The sequence below is a fragment of the Fragaria vesca genome, linkage group LG3, assembly GCF_000184155.1.
Source record: "Fragaria vesca subsp. vesca linkage group LG3, FraVesHawaii_1.0, whole genome shotgun sequence".
NCBI classification, from domain to species: Eukaryota; Viridiplantae; Streptophyta; class Magnoliopsida; order Rosales; family Rosaceae; genus Fragaria; species Fragaria vesca.
Window position 1 is genome coordinate 9,569,811 of NC_020493.1, and position 13,814 is coordinate 9,583,624.

Genomic DNA, 13,814 nt, shown 5'->3' on the forward strand with positions numbered 1-13,814 from the left:
CAGCCAATTTGGTGATCGTTAAGGCCCTAAAAATTGTGTTTTTCTGGTATAAACATGAACCGGACAAAATTCAGTCAGTCCATTTGTTTTTCGAGTTTGAGGGCCTTAACAACTAGCAAATTGGCTGAAATTTTGCATAGATGATCTACACAATATTATCTAGATACTAGACGGTGGAGATGAGGAAATTCGATCGCAAAGTGGTGCAAAAATAGAAATCTGCACTAAAACTTTGGTGCGGACGTCCGCAGCTGAGAAAAATTATATATATATATATATGTATATATATTGAAGCCATAAATAAAATTAAAATAAGAACGAACAATCTCACCACATTGTATAACCACCATGTTGAATATTGAAGTGATTCTCAAATCTGATTTGAAATATGTATAAATTTTTTTTTTCCGATGTAAAGATATAGAGAATTGTTGTTGTTTGAATTTTATAGATTTTAGTTTAATATTATATTTTCACAAAAATTCTAGATTATGAGGTTAATTAGTATTGAAATATTTAGTTTAAAATTGAAATGTGGGGTAAACAAAGTATTTGGTAGGGTGGCAATAACCGCACCCAAAAATTATGCTCTAACAGCTTCTCTATTTTGGAGATTTCGGTATTTATTACAACTATAAAATATGCTACATCATTATTAATTATAACAAAAAAAATTATATATTTTATTGTAACAATAAAATACTCAATAAAATATTTTATTTGTAAACTTCTCGTTAGAACACGTGAAAAATTTAATTTTAGAAAAATAAGGCTTTGCTGCAAATTTGATAAATGAATCGTTCTTTTTTTTCTCCGTCCTCATTTTAAGGAATGAGATAAGAAAGTCTAAACTAAAATACAGTGCATTAAAAAAACCCTAGAGAGAGCGAGAGTCTGAGAGACAAAGTCGAGCCCCCTTCCTTGTCTCGGTCTGGGTCAGATCCTTCAAATTTGCTATTTGGTTGCGGCGGCTGGGCAATGGTTGCGCCTTTCCACAGGGCGAGGGGGCGGCAGGCCTGCTTGGAGGGGCAGTCTGGCGTCTCTAGCAAGGCGGCATGGATGGTGAGGCGCCGACGGTGGCCGGAGTTGGGGTCGTTCAGGCTTGGCTAGCAGCGGGTTCTCTCCTTGCTTCATGTGTGGAGGTTTGGGCCGAGTTCCTTTTTTGGGCCCGCTTTGGGCTGTCATGCTTGTTGCTCTAAGTTATTTTTGTTTGTTAGTTGTAATTTTCATTACGCTTTCAATAAGTCCTGATCTTTATTTGATCCGGATAAGTGGGCTTTGTCCCGGTTTGCTTATCTTGCATACCATGTCTGTTCTAGGTGGGCGGCGAGTTTCTTGTTTTGTCAAATGGTCGCAGCCTCCTAGTGGCAAGATGAGACTTAGGGTCACTGGTACTATCTTCCAGTGGCAACATGTTAGGAAAGTTGTTCGACATAGTAACTTATGGCTCTGCATGAGCATTGTCTTTCCAGTATGTTGCCGAAATTGTAAAGCAAATGGAGTTCTCAATGATGGACTCTTTGCTAAATGGTGCTTGTTAGGATGCATATGATTGTTAACTCCTGATATTATTTCAGGATGTTTATGCAATACGGGGTTTAGGCTTTATGTCCCCCCTTGTATTATGTGGTTTCATTAATGGTTAAGGCATGAGAGCGGCCGTTTAGTCCATTTTCAAAAAAAAATAAAAGGAATGAGATAAGAAAACTGTTAGACTTAAAAAAAACTCAATATTCTCCAAAATTGAGAAAATCGAGAAAATGAGGAATTTGTTGAAAATCGACAAACTATAAAAATTGTCGGTGGTAGACAATGTGTCATTTGCTAGGGATTTTTTGAGTTTCTACCTAGGGATTTTTTTTGAAACAAAGGCGGGCGCGGGCTTGTAACCTATTGTATTGTCACAAGCCAGAATGACACCGATACAGACCCTAACGAATTTAGGTGATTTACATACCATTACATTGTACATTGTCACTCATCTTTGATGAGCCTAGCAAACTATAATCTTACCTTACATAAAGATAATTTTTGCACGAAAACTTCTGTTGCCAAGACGCTCAATTGCGGTGCGTCATAAGTTTTCACTATCTAAATGTAACCGAAACATCATAATCTGCTAGCATCAAGATCCTACCTAGAGTTCCTAAAAAATTAGGAAATTATTGTAAATAGACAAAAGCTAAATACCTAGTGGTTGGGCCAAGAGCAAAAACCCTAGCTCAATTTAGCAGGCCCACAAGCTTCCATGAATGCATCTCCTTTATGAGCCCAAATGTCAGCCTAAGGAGATGAAAGCCTGAAAACCCAAGCAAAAAGCTTGATCCCCGAGCGCGATTTCTCCATGGAGAACCTGTCGACCATCCTTGAATACACGTCCGGTAGCACCCTAAATAGCAAGGACAAAGCCCGCTACCATTGGCACCGCCGGACAGGAATGTATTGAGTGCTTTGGTGCTCTTGGGGCGGAGAGGCAGAGAGCTTAGGGTTTTAGAAGTTCTCCACCTCCGTTTCTACCTAGGGATTACTGGTTAATTTACCAACTTTAATCCATCTATATATAGCTACGAAAGTAATTATGTGATTGACCACATGAATTATCTCCAACACTAACTTTGTATCTTCAAAACCTTTGTTACTGACTTACTGGAGAACAAAACCGTGATAATTTTTTTAACTAGAAGCTAGATCAAAAACCCAAATTTCTGACTTGTCCAATGAGAACAGTTTAACTCCTTTGTCTGGGGCAATTTTGTCACTCTCCAACTCTCCTAAGTCTCCTGGAACTATAGCCATCAGTCCATCACCATAGTTACATAGTTTAAGTTCTCCAAGTTCTTCTGCTGAAGCCTTTGGGAAAGTAACTGCCACACCCACAATGGAGTTAATGTCTGATGGGTTTGAACTCTGAACCATTTTGGCAATGGGAGCAGAGGTTCTCATCAACCCTTAACTCCTATTGAGGCTGTGGCACTTGCAAAGAATCCCTTTTGTCCATGTCAGTGAGATATTGATTCCTTACAATTGATGGTGCAGCGAAAGCTTTGAATTCAATATTTGCACAATGGGGGATTGAGGCCAATGCGGAGCAATGGAACACAACTGGAGACCCTTGTAGTGGAGCTGCCATTGACTCCACCGCATTCGACGATGTCGATTACAACCCTTTCATCAAATGCGTCTGCTCTGATAATGTCACTTGCCACATTACCCAACTGTAATTCTTTGTTTTACTCTCTTTATTTTTACTTCCAAAGAACCATATCTTCAAAAAATGATCATAATTTGCATTTGCAGGAAAGTTTATGCCTTGGATGTTGATGGTGTACTTCCAGATGAGCTATGGACATTGAGCTACCTATCTAATCTGTATGCTTTTCTGAATTATTGTGCTTGTGTTGGACTCACATTAGTTAGCTAAGTTTAGTACCTAAGTTTTAATCTTCGCTTATTTTGTTTCAGGAAATTGGGTCAGAATTACTTCACAGGACCTCTCTCTGCATCCATTGGAAATCTAACTAGCATGCAATACTTGTAAGCCCTTCTAAATTTTATTTGAAGGCATTACTCCACACGTATGGTGATACTTGTGGTGAGATACTTGTTTTTCGTTTTGGTGATCATGCTTATTATTTTAATTTCAATTCTAGGGACTTCAGCATTAATGCTTTATCGGGAGAGCTACCAAAGGAACTCGGAGAACTCACTGAATTGATTGTATTGTAAGTTTTCAAACATGGGAACCTTGGGACAACCTGACATCTTCTCTGTCATGTTGTTTAAACCATTGATTAGTTGGATTCTATATTTGGATGTGTGATTAAGAACAGGAGAAGATTATCCTTATCTGAATGTGTGCTCAGGTGGATTATTTGAAGCAAAAGCATGACGTTTTTGCTTCCTTTCTATGTGAAAGCTTTCTGAATATCAATCTTTTATCTATAGTAAAGGTTACAATAATATGGTGCAACATGTCTTTCCAATATGATGCTAATTTAGGAATACCCCAATTCAAGCATGTGATCGTCGTCTTATACCTTCTTGTACTTGATGTTGATAATCTAAACCTCTCAAAAACATTCATGGTAGATTCTAACTGAGTGTCAATTATGTAGTGCTATTGGGACAAACAACTTTACTGGGCCTCTGCCAGCTGAACTAGGGAGTTTATCGAAATTACAACAACTGTAAGTTTGGTTTTCTTTTGATTTCCTTTTTATAACTGATGTGTGAGAGGCGGCCATCTGTATTTAAATTATTCTGCGTATGTTATATGAGCAGCCTCGGTTACCAGAGTTCTTACCCACATACTATACACTGTACTTGTTTGAAACCCCAACTCAAATCCTTAGTTGGTGAGAATTTACCATGGATGAAGTCATCAATAAAAATTTTGCAAATAAAAAAGTTTACAGAATTCTCAGTTACATTAAAGGTTTTTAACTGATTTATTTTAAGACAGCTCGTTATAATAATCCATTGCTGTCTACTTTGCAGTTACCTTGATAGTTCTGGAGTTAGCGGTGAGATTCCATCTACATTTGCCAATCTACAAAGCTTGCAGACAGTGTGAGAAATTTATGAACATGTTTATTTTCGCCAAATGAAAAAGCATTAAGATATATGCAGTAGATTTATTATTTGTAATATCTCTTAGAGGATTACATGTGTTTGTTGCAGTTGGGCATCAGATGTTGAACTTTGTCAAAGCTTACTTCCTTGTAAGCTACTCAAAATAAGTACTTTATATCTAAATTTGTTCCAGTGACGTTACATGATGATAGGTTCATGTCAGAGCTGCGCTATATAAGCTTAATGTTTATGGAGGAAAAATATATTTTCCCACTAATATTAAGCTAAATGTTTTGTCAGGAGGTTTCAAGGGAACTCCTTTGAAGGTCCTATACCATCTGCACTTTCCAATCTGACTTCTCTCACTGAGCTGTGAGTATCCAGATCTACTTGTCATTTTTGTTTAATAAAGCATTTATTCAAAGCTAATATCTCCTGTGTGATGCGATAATAGGATAATTACCGACTTATCTACTACCAATGGAAGCTCTTCTCTTGGATTTATTATGGATATGAAGTCTCTATCTGTCTTGTAAGGAGAATCTCTCTTGCTCAAGTTTGAGTACTCAACTTCTGGATCATACATCTATGCTTTTGTTTTACATCCAGAAAATATGACAAGTTGGTTTGACATCCTGCAGAGTGCTAAGAAATAACAACATTTCTGATTCAATTCCTTCCAACATTGGAGAATACAAAAGTTTAACTCAGCTGTAAGTTTTCTTTGGTGATTAAAGACCATTATATTGAGTAAAGTTAGTACTTCTCTATTCCCTTTTCTAAAATAACTTGTAACTTGTAATGTATTCTATGGTTAACCAAAAATTGTATGGTTTACAATGAATTTCATCAGTTATGGATGCATCTAGATTATGGTATAATCATTATCAGATTTTTTTACCACCTACTGTGTTTGTCCTTCGAGCATGTAAGTCTATTATTATTTTATTACCAGGGACTTGAGCTTCAACAATCTAACTGGACAAATACCAGACTCGCTGTTTAATTTGAGTTCTCTTTCCATCCTGTAATATCTCAAGCCCTCATACTTGTTTTATACTCCTCCTAAATGTACTCTTCAAGTACTAATTGAGGCATGTATTTCTGTCTGGATGAATAGGTTTCTTGGAAACAATAAGTTGAATGGCACTATCCCTGAATCTAAAAGCTCAAGTCTTCTCAATATGTAAGTATTTCAGTATGTTTTCCTTAAACATCATCATAATTCATTACCTCGGAGTTTTCTAATAAATATGTTTTGTATTTGATGAACTCTACTCTTTGTTGATATATAGTATGTACTTGCTTCGGCTTTGTCTGAACTATACAATATCAGCTTCTATATGAACTTGAATCATTCTCAGTCTTTTGTAATGAACTCATAATCATTTTGATTGAACTCACTACTAGATCCTGTCGTTCTTTAGTTGATAATTTGTACTTAATGCCCTGCAACTAAGCAATAATTCGATATAAATACAGATTCATATGCAGTAAGCTACAATATCTAGTGAACAGATGTTTCTCACCACTAGGATTATCATACCTGGACTATGTGATAACCTTATGAGAAGGAACATAGCAGCAATGAATTGCAGCTAATTGTCTCAAGTTCGTCCCCCCAAAGAGGCTGCTTTTTCTGTAGGAGGCTTGCATTTATTTATTAAGTAATTTGCTAATCTACTGTTGTTGTCTCCTTCAAGTTGGTGACGAGCCCAATCTTGGTCCTACTAAAGTCAGTCGGTCATTTTTATTTTCTCCTCTAGATATTGATTCTCATTGTTGGAAATCATGAATCACAATCTTGTGGGTTCATGGGAAAACATGGAGAAATTGGCTTTTAGAGTCAAATTAATATGATACAAAATCATATATCAGAATATATATAGGCTTGATAGATGCCTGAATTTTGACAATGGTCATGGTATTATTATATTTAATTTTATGAACTATGTAACTGATGTATTTGTCATGACATGTACACAGAGATTTGTCATACAATAATCTGGTTGGGTGCATTCCTTCTTGGGTCAACGGAACAAACTTGCAGCTGTATGTGTTTATATTGCAGCACATGTTTGTTTTTCTGTTCACTATATGTATTTTTTTTTTTTTTTTTTGCTAGCTTAATAACTTTTGTACTTTTTAATATATCAATTCCTTAGTTTGTTAGTGTCACTTTTTTTCTAGCAATCATAAAGGTTTTGTTTGGGTAACATGCCTTGCAGTATACATTTTATATGATGACACTAACATTGAGAATTTTTTTGGGTGTATTTGCAGGAATTTTGTTGCCAACAACTTCACCCTGGGCAGTTCAAACAGCAGGTGATCTTTTGCATCTGAGCTCAGTTTCAGTGTTGTGAACATTTGATTATGCATACGAGCCACAAGTCCTTAAAACACATTCTTGTCATTGTCATGTACTTTTGTTTCTCAATTGTGGCTGCATCCAAATCCATCTGGTACTGGCTCAGATCCTGAATCAAATCTCTCACTATGTCAATTCTGACTCAGGATCACTATGTCAATCCAATTTCCTATTGGCCTTATCATCATATGGTTCCCCATATATATATATCTTACATCAATCTGAGAATATCAAATGATCAATCTGTTAACCATCATTACGTACTTGAATAAATTCTTTAATAACAGAAATCACAAGTCTGAACTAAGCAAGTAATTCAACCTTTTGTTGTCCACATTTTCCCTACTCCTTGGGAAAGGTCAATATCAACAACTTAATGCCTATAAACATAATTGTGTTACTCAAGCAATTCTACTCATAATAAATATTTCTTTGTTCTTGACTCAATTAACAAACCGATCTCACATTTAACTGTTTTTTTGCTGAAAAGTTGGGGCAGGCAAGTAAAGATAAAGATCTGTATTACTTGTTATCAAACAAGGAAATGAATATTCCTGAATACAGTATTTCACTAGTTTTTTGTTACTTCAGTGCTCTTCCTTCAGGGTTCAATTGCCTGTAAAGAAAAAGTTCTGTATTTCTTGTTATCAAACAAGGAAATGAATATTCCTGAACACTATTTTACTAGTTTATTTGTTACTTCAGTGCTCTTCCTTCAGGGTTGAATTGCCTTCAAAGAGACTTTCCTTGCAATAGTGGTTCTGGAATCTGTAAGTACAGTGGACACCTTATATGTTGTTAACATTGTAATTGACCTGCCTGTGTGATTATTTCTGATAAAGGTGCCTTTCTTATCTTTATGCAGTTTCTAACTTTGGGATAAAATGTGGGGGTCCTCAGATAACTTCTTCCAGTAACATTGTGTATCAGACGGAAAATGAGACCCTTGGTCCAGCTTCATATTTTGTGAATGATGAAAGCAGATGGGCAGTTAGCAACATTGGGTATTTCACTGGCAGCAGCAAGCCTCAGTACACAATTTTCTCCTCATCTCAATTCAAAATACTCTAGATTCCGAGCTATTCCAGACTGCAAGACTCTCTGCTTCATCACTTAGATATTATGGCTTGGGGCTTGAGAATGGTAACTACACAGTGAACCTACAGTTTGCAGAACAAGCTATCCTAGATTCTACTACATGGAAAAGTCTTGGGAGACGTGTGTTCAATATTTATATCCAGGTCTGTATCATCTCAAGGGCTCTTTTCAATAATATGCTCTGAATTCCTATGACTAACAGTTCTGTGTGAATGAGGAAGTTGATAATATTTTGCTCCAACTTGCTACTGCAAGATGTTAAACTCTATAAATCATTTGACTGTGTTTTGAAATTCATCCTCTAAAAGCTGATGAGGTTTAGTACAATCCCTGAAAGTATTTTAAAAGGCATAGAATCACCACTCTAGCTCTTGATTCTGCTCCTAGCTCCCCCATCTGTTTCCTTTTACCATCATCATATCTTTTATTTAAACCCAAGAGTTTAGTCCAATGCAATCACTTTCCAAAATCCAGTTCCTAAATTGAGTGATTTTAAATCTTAATTTTGAAACTCGTAGAATAATCCTTTATAACTGAAATGAAGTGTAATCTCTCACATCTTCTGTAAATTTAATCCCCCCTATTTTCTTCCTCATCTCTCTGTTTTCAGGGGAATCTAGTTCTAAAGGATTTTGATATACGAAAGGAGGCAGGGGGATCTTTCCTAGCTGTTCAGAAGGAATACACGGTTCCGGTTTCAGAGAACTTCCTTGAAATCCATCTCTTTTGGGCTGGAAAGGGAACTTGTTGTGTACCTGCACAGGGTACTTATGGACCTATTGTTTCAGCCATCAGTGCCACACCAGGTAATATAATGTAGAAGTTCAAGATACAATCAGGATGTCAGATCTTATGTTTTCTCAAACTGGTATCATGCTGTTGACTCTAAAGCTCTTCTACAGATTTTGAACCTACTGTCAGTAATAAAATTCCAACTAGTAAGAAGAATAGGACTGGTCTGATTGTGGGAATTGTTGTTGGTGGTGGAGTTTTAATTCTGGTGATGGTAGTTCTCTACATTGTTCGAAGAAGAAAAAGGCCCAACTTCGATGATGTCGAAGGTATACTGTTACTTTTGTGAAAAAAGGCGATTTTCTTTTAGTCAAATTCTTTGTTTTTGCTTGCATTTGTGATTATATACGAGTATTTTATTTTATCTAACATACAAGAAAGCTGGAAGCCTACCAGCTAAATATGTAAGTTTGTAAGCAGACGCTTGATGCCTAATTAAACAAATATGAAAAAAAATCAAAACCTGATTGCCAGACTAACAGTCTCGGAGACATAATATTGTGTTTTGTTGAATTTGCAGAGCTGTTAGGGATTGATATTGGACCGCTCACTTTCAGTTATTCCGAACTAAAGTCGGCTACAAATGACTTTAGTCCGGAAAACAAGCTTGGAGAGGGAGGATTTGGACCTGTCTATAAAGTAAGTTGCTACTCTAATCAAGGACATGATGGGGCAGCAACCATGTCAATCCTTTAATGTTTACTGGTTGATAGAGTCACAAATGTAACATATCTATTGTATCTTTCTAAATGCAAACCATGACATCACAAAACACCACACCTAGTTTTTCTTTTCCTCCGATTTCCTTACTGTAAACGTCTTCTAATTTCCCTAGGTTCTTATGAAGGATGATCTCCCAAAGCTGTCCAACTTACTTTGAGATATATGTTTGATTCATAAGGTTGTTCAAGTGTAATGCTATAAGTAGTAATGATCTAGTGAGATGAGGAAGAAGCATTGCTGTATAAAAGGTTGAATGCACAAGCACATGCATCTTTGTGATTGCCATGTAAAGACTGAATTGAAGTTTGTCCCAGCTAGGCAGCTATAAAGCATCAGTTTCTCAAGTCTAATTGGACTTGAGGATATTGGGCACAATTATTATTAGCTATGCTAAACACTTGGATTTTTGTTATTGATAGGGTACTCTTCACGATGGAAGAGTAATTGCCGTGAAGCAATTGTCTGCAGCATCCCACCAAGGAAAGAGCCAATTTGTAACTGAGATTGCCACTATATCTGCCGTGCAACACAATAACCTTGTGACTTTGTATGGGTTCTGTGCTGAGGGAGTAAAAAGGCTCCTTGTCTATGAGTATCTGGAAAACAATAGTCTAGATCAAGCATTATTTGGTATGAGAACAACGTAATTGATTTATTTCTCTTGTTTGATGTATCCTGTACGTAACATTATTAACATTTTACGACGTGTATGAAACAGGAAAGAAAAATCTGAACCTTGATTGGTCAACACGATTTGACATATGCTTGGGAGTGGCAAGAGGTTTAACTTATCTTCATGAGGAATCAAGGCTTCGTATAGTTCATAGGGACGTGAAGGCCAGTAATATCCTGCTGGACTCTAATCTCATCCCCAAGATATCGGATTTTGGTTTGGCCAAGCTTTATGACAATAAAATGACCCACATAAGTACCGGGGTTGCTGGAACAATGTACGATTTTTGAGATTTAGTCTACTTGGCCATATTACTAGTGTTTCATTTTCCTTGTCTTGCAAATAAGTTGCATTAGTTAGTGACAAGTAGTACACATGACTGTCAATGATGCAGAGGGTATCTTGCACCGGAATATGCCATGCGTGGACATCTTACAGAAAAGACCGATGTGTTTGCATTCGGTGTTGTAGCTCTAGAAATTGTCAGTGGCAGGCCAAATTCTGACCCTAGTTTGGAAGAAGATAAGGTGTATCTTCTGGAATGGGTAAGGACTTTATCTAATCCCCTTTTGATCCTTGCCCCTCCTAGTTTTATGAAGGCTTTTCGGTTTCTAATCCTTTCTATGTTCATCAAAACAATCCTTTTCGCGTTATCTACTGCATTGTCTCATCTTTCATCGTTGTCTTTCTGCTTCTCAGGCTTGGAACTTGCATGAGAACAACCATGAACTTGAACTGGTGGACTATAGATTATCCGAATTCAGCGAGGAAGAAGCAAAACGAATAATGAAGATAGGACTTTTGTGCACTCAAACATCACCAATGCTGCGACCGACAATGTCTGGTGTTGTCGGAGTGCGTACAGGAGCTATTGAAGTGACAACAGCTGCTTCAAAACCCGGTTACTTGACTGACTTGAAATTCATTGATGCTACTGCCAGCAACATATCGCTTGGTATGTCAACCCAAGGAACTGATCCGAGCTTTTATAACTCATCTGCTAGTACAAGTATAATAGGGGATGCGAGGCAAACACCTTCAAATGCCACTCATCCCATTCTTCACGATACTGTTAATGATGGTCGTTGAGAAGTTTGAAGGAATTGATAAAAAAGGAACACAGCCCGATCGATTTTTATGTTCTATGTACACATAGTTTGATATTCATATGTGATAAATTCATATGGATTGATTTACGGTTGAGAATATGAACAGACATGACACATCCAAATATCTGAGGCTATAGATTCAGCAACGTTGAACAGAGAGAAGTTGATGAAGTTGTTGCAGAGGGTTTTGAAATTCGATTACCTGAGAAGGAGTACGATTAATGGGGTAGGCAACAGACTTCACAGCTTCTCGCCAATATTGAAGAGGTACATTCATGCCAAATAAAGAAGCACGAACAACTTCAAGCAATTGCTGATTTTTCCGTTTTGCCAATCCATTTTGTTAAGGAGTATAAGAATTTGAATTCTAATGTCGAATTCCATGATACTGCATAAACTTTTATATAGGACCATTAACATATTCTCCACCATTGTCAGATTGGAAAACACGAATAGCCTGTTGATACTGTGTAGACACCATCTTGTGAAATTCTTTGAACTTAGAACAAACTTTGCTCTTGTTCATCAGTAGAGACACCCAAGTCATACGAGTACAATCATCAATGAATGTTACAAAATACTGAGCACCGAATAGTTAAGGAATTTTTGCAGGGCCCCAAACATTAGAGTGAAACTTCATAAAAGGAACAAGACTTCTATTCAGGCTTGGTGAATATGAAATACAGTTGTTCTTGGCCAATTTGCAAGTTTCACAATGAAAAACTGAATCTGTGATGCCCGAAAACAATTACGGTTGCAGTTTCTTAAGATGACCGGAGTTTAGTTGACCTAACCGGCGGTGCTAAAGCCACACATCTTTCTTCGCACTCTCAGCTCTATTGACCTGATTAGCCTGACAAAAAAACTGCATATGTTTCTCTCATGTCTCTGTTAGATCCAGGTAGTATAATTTTCCCTTTCTTACACCATAGCTAACAATTTGCCGCATCAGAATGTCTTGAAATACACAGAAAGACGGGTAGAAGGTGACAATATATACATGATATTGCTGGAATGATTTGGCCAACTGAGAGAATATTATATGACAATTAATGGACAACTAATACATAATCAAGGTTTAATGTGTTTGATAGGACAATAGAGCCTTCTCCAGTAACCGGAGTTAGAGTACCATCAACAGTAGAAACAATATTTTGAGAGGAGGGTTTTTTTCAAGAGGCTAGGATCATTACACATGTGATCAAATGCTCATGTATCAATAATCCATGAACTATTCATAGATATCTTACCACTCATACTTGATTGTGCGACATTGGAGGCATTAGACAGTTACTTTTCCTCTACAGTGGCTATGACATCTTTTGCTTGATTCTTTCGAGGTCTCTTGGTGAAATCCCACCAATCTGGGTACCCAATTGTTTCAAAGCAACATTGTTTGATATGACCTAATACCACATAACGGATATTTTGAGTTCACATATGAATTTGGTTTGCATGGAGATTGACATGTTGTGGTGGTATGGTAGTTAATTTGATGTGTCATTTTGGAGGTTTGGTTTTTGAGATTTAAGGATTCGAGAATTATGATTTTGATGCATGCAACGATTTGTTTGTGGTGTGATTCGGGATTCATGTTTGGTTTTGAGATTTGAGAATTTGTGTGTTTTTATGGTGATTTGTGGGGTTTTTGGTACGCAGCGATTTGTGGTGTTTTGGGTGTAAATTCAAATGAACGAACCTGACTTGCTTTGATGCCAAGTAGAACAGAATGATTTGATATGGGTTTAATGTTCCAATGTATTATTCCTTTTCAAATAAGAGATTTATATAGAGACACAATTGTAGTATTAATAGGAAAATATCTCATACACCTATATATACAAGGAAAGTAATATTTACAATATTTTGCACAAACTTCTGGTTTAGAGATCTAGAACTAAGATTTACCCTGCTGCTTTCGACAAGCGAGGTTTCTGCATTCCATGCTTGAATTCTTGCCTTACAAAGTAATGAGGCAGGTAGATTCGTCCAGACAACCCCTGAAGTAGATCTGACTCACCATTTAAATGATCAAATGAAAAGTTTTGACAGGAGACGTATCTAAATTAAGAGACTGTAAATTAAACGGTTGCAGTCAACAAGTTTGAAAGACAAGACTGCAAATTAAGAGACTAGCTTATTGAATTGTATCTCAGATGGAGACGTATCACCTTGCCTTGATATAGGGATATTAAGTAGTGAAGTATTAATTTGTTTGTACGTAGTCCAATAATTTAATTTTAGGATGAAATACAATTTACTCCCAAATTACATAGGGATTTGCAATTTCATATATACAAATCTCTATTTTTTTTGTTCGATTTAATACCATGCCAACTTACGACTCTTTTCATAACCGTGTCATTAACATTGTAGTTAAAGAAGAAGAAAAAACGTCAAGCAAAAACTAATTTCTGGGTTTTTCTTTCAATTTTTGGGGTTGCTTTGATTATTATTATTATTATTATTATTATTA

General features: G+C 36.6%; 1 pseudogene across 1 annotated transcript in view; it reads left to right on the forward strand.

Moving 5' to 3' along the window:
• The window catches only part of LOC101292394, a 1,325,780-nt pseudogene that overhangs the window by 2,323 nt on the left and 1,309,643 nt on the right, over positions 1 to 13,814 (forward strand). The window contains exons 2-23 of the transcript XR_184374.1: positions 3,043 to 3,217; positions 3,298 to 3,369; positions 3,463 to 3,534; positions 3,651 to 3,722; positions 4,116 to 4,187; positions 4,498 to 4,569; positions 4,873 to 4,944; positions 5,027 to 5,104; positions 5,214 to 5,285; positions 5,528 to 5,599; positions 5,693 to 5,758; positions 6,559 to 6,624; positions 6,856 to 6,900; positions 7,649 to 7,740; positions 7,809 to 8,184; positions 8,652 to 8,847; positions 8,944 to 9,102; positions 9,354 to 9,472; positions 9,976 to 10,186; positions 10,275 to 10,506; positions 10,624 to 10,774; positions 10,929 to 11,184. The product of XR_184374.1 is annotated as an uncharacterized LOC101292394 (transcript). The remainder of the gene's footprint in view (positions 1 to 3,042; positions 3,218 to 3,297; positions 3,370 to 3,462; positions 3,535 to 3,650; positions 3,723 to 4,115; positions 4,188 to 4,497; positions 4,570 to 4,872; positions 4,945 to 5,026; positions 5,105 to 5,213; positions 5,286 to 5,527; positions 5,600 to 5,692; positions 5,759 to 6,558; positions 6,625 to 6,855; positions 6,901 to 7,648; positions 7,741 to 7,808; positions 8,185 to 8,651; positions 8,848 to 8,943; positions 9,103 to 9,353; positions 9,473 to 9,975; positions 10,187 to 10,274; positions 10,507 to 10,623; positions 10,775 to 10,928; positions 11,185 to 13,814) is intronic.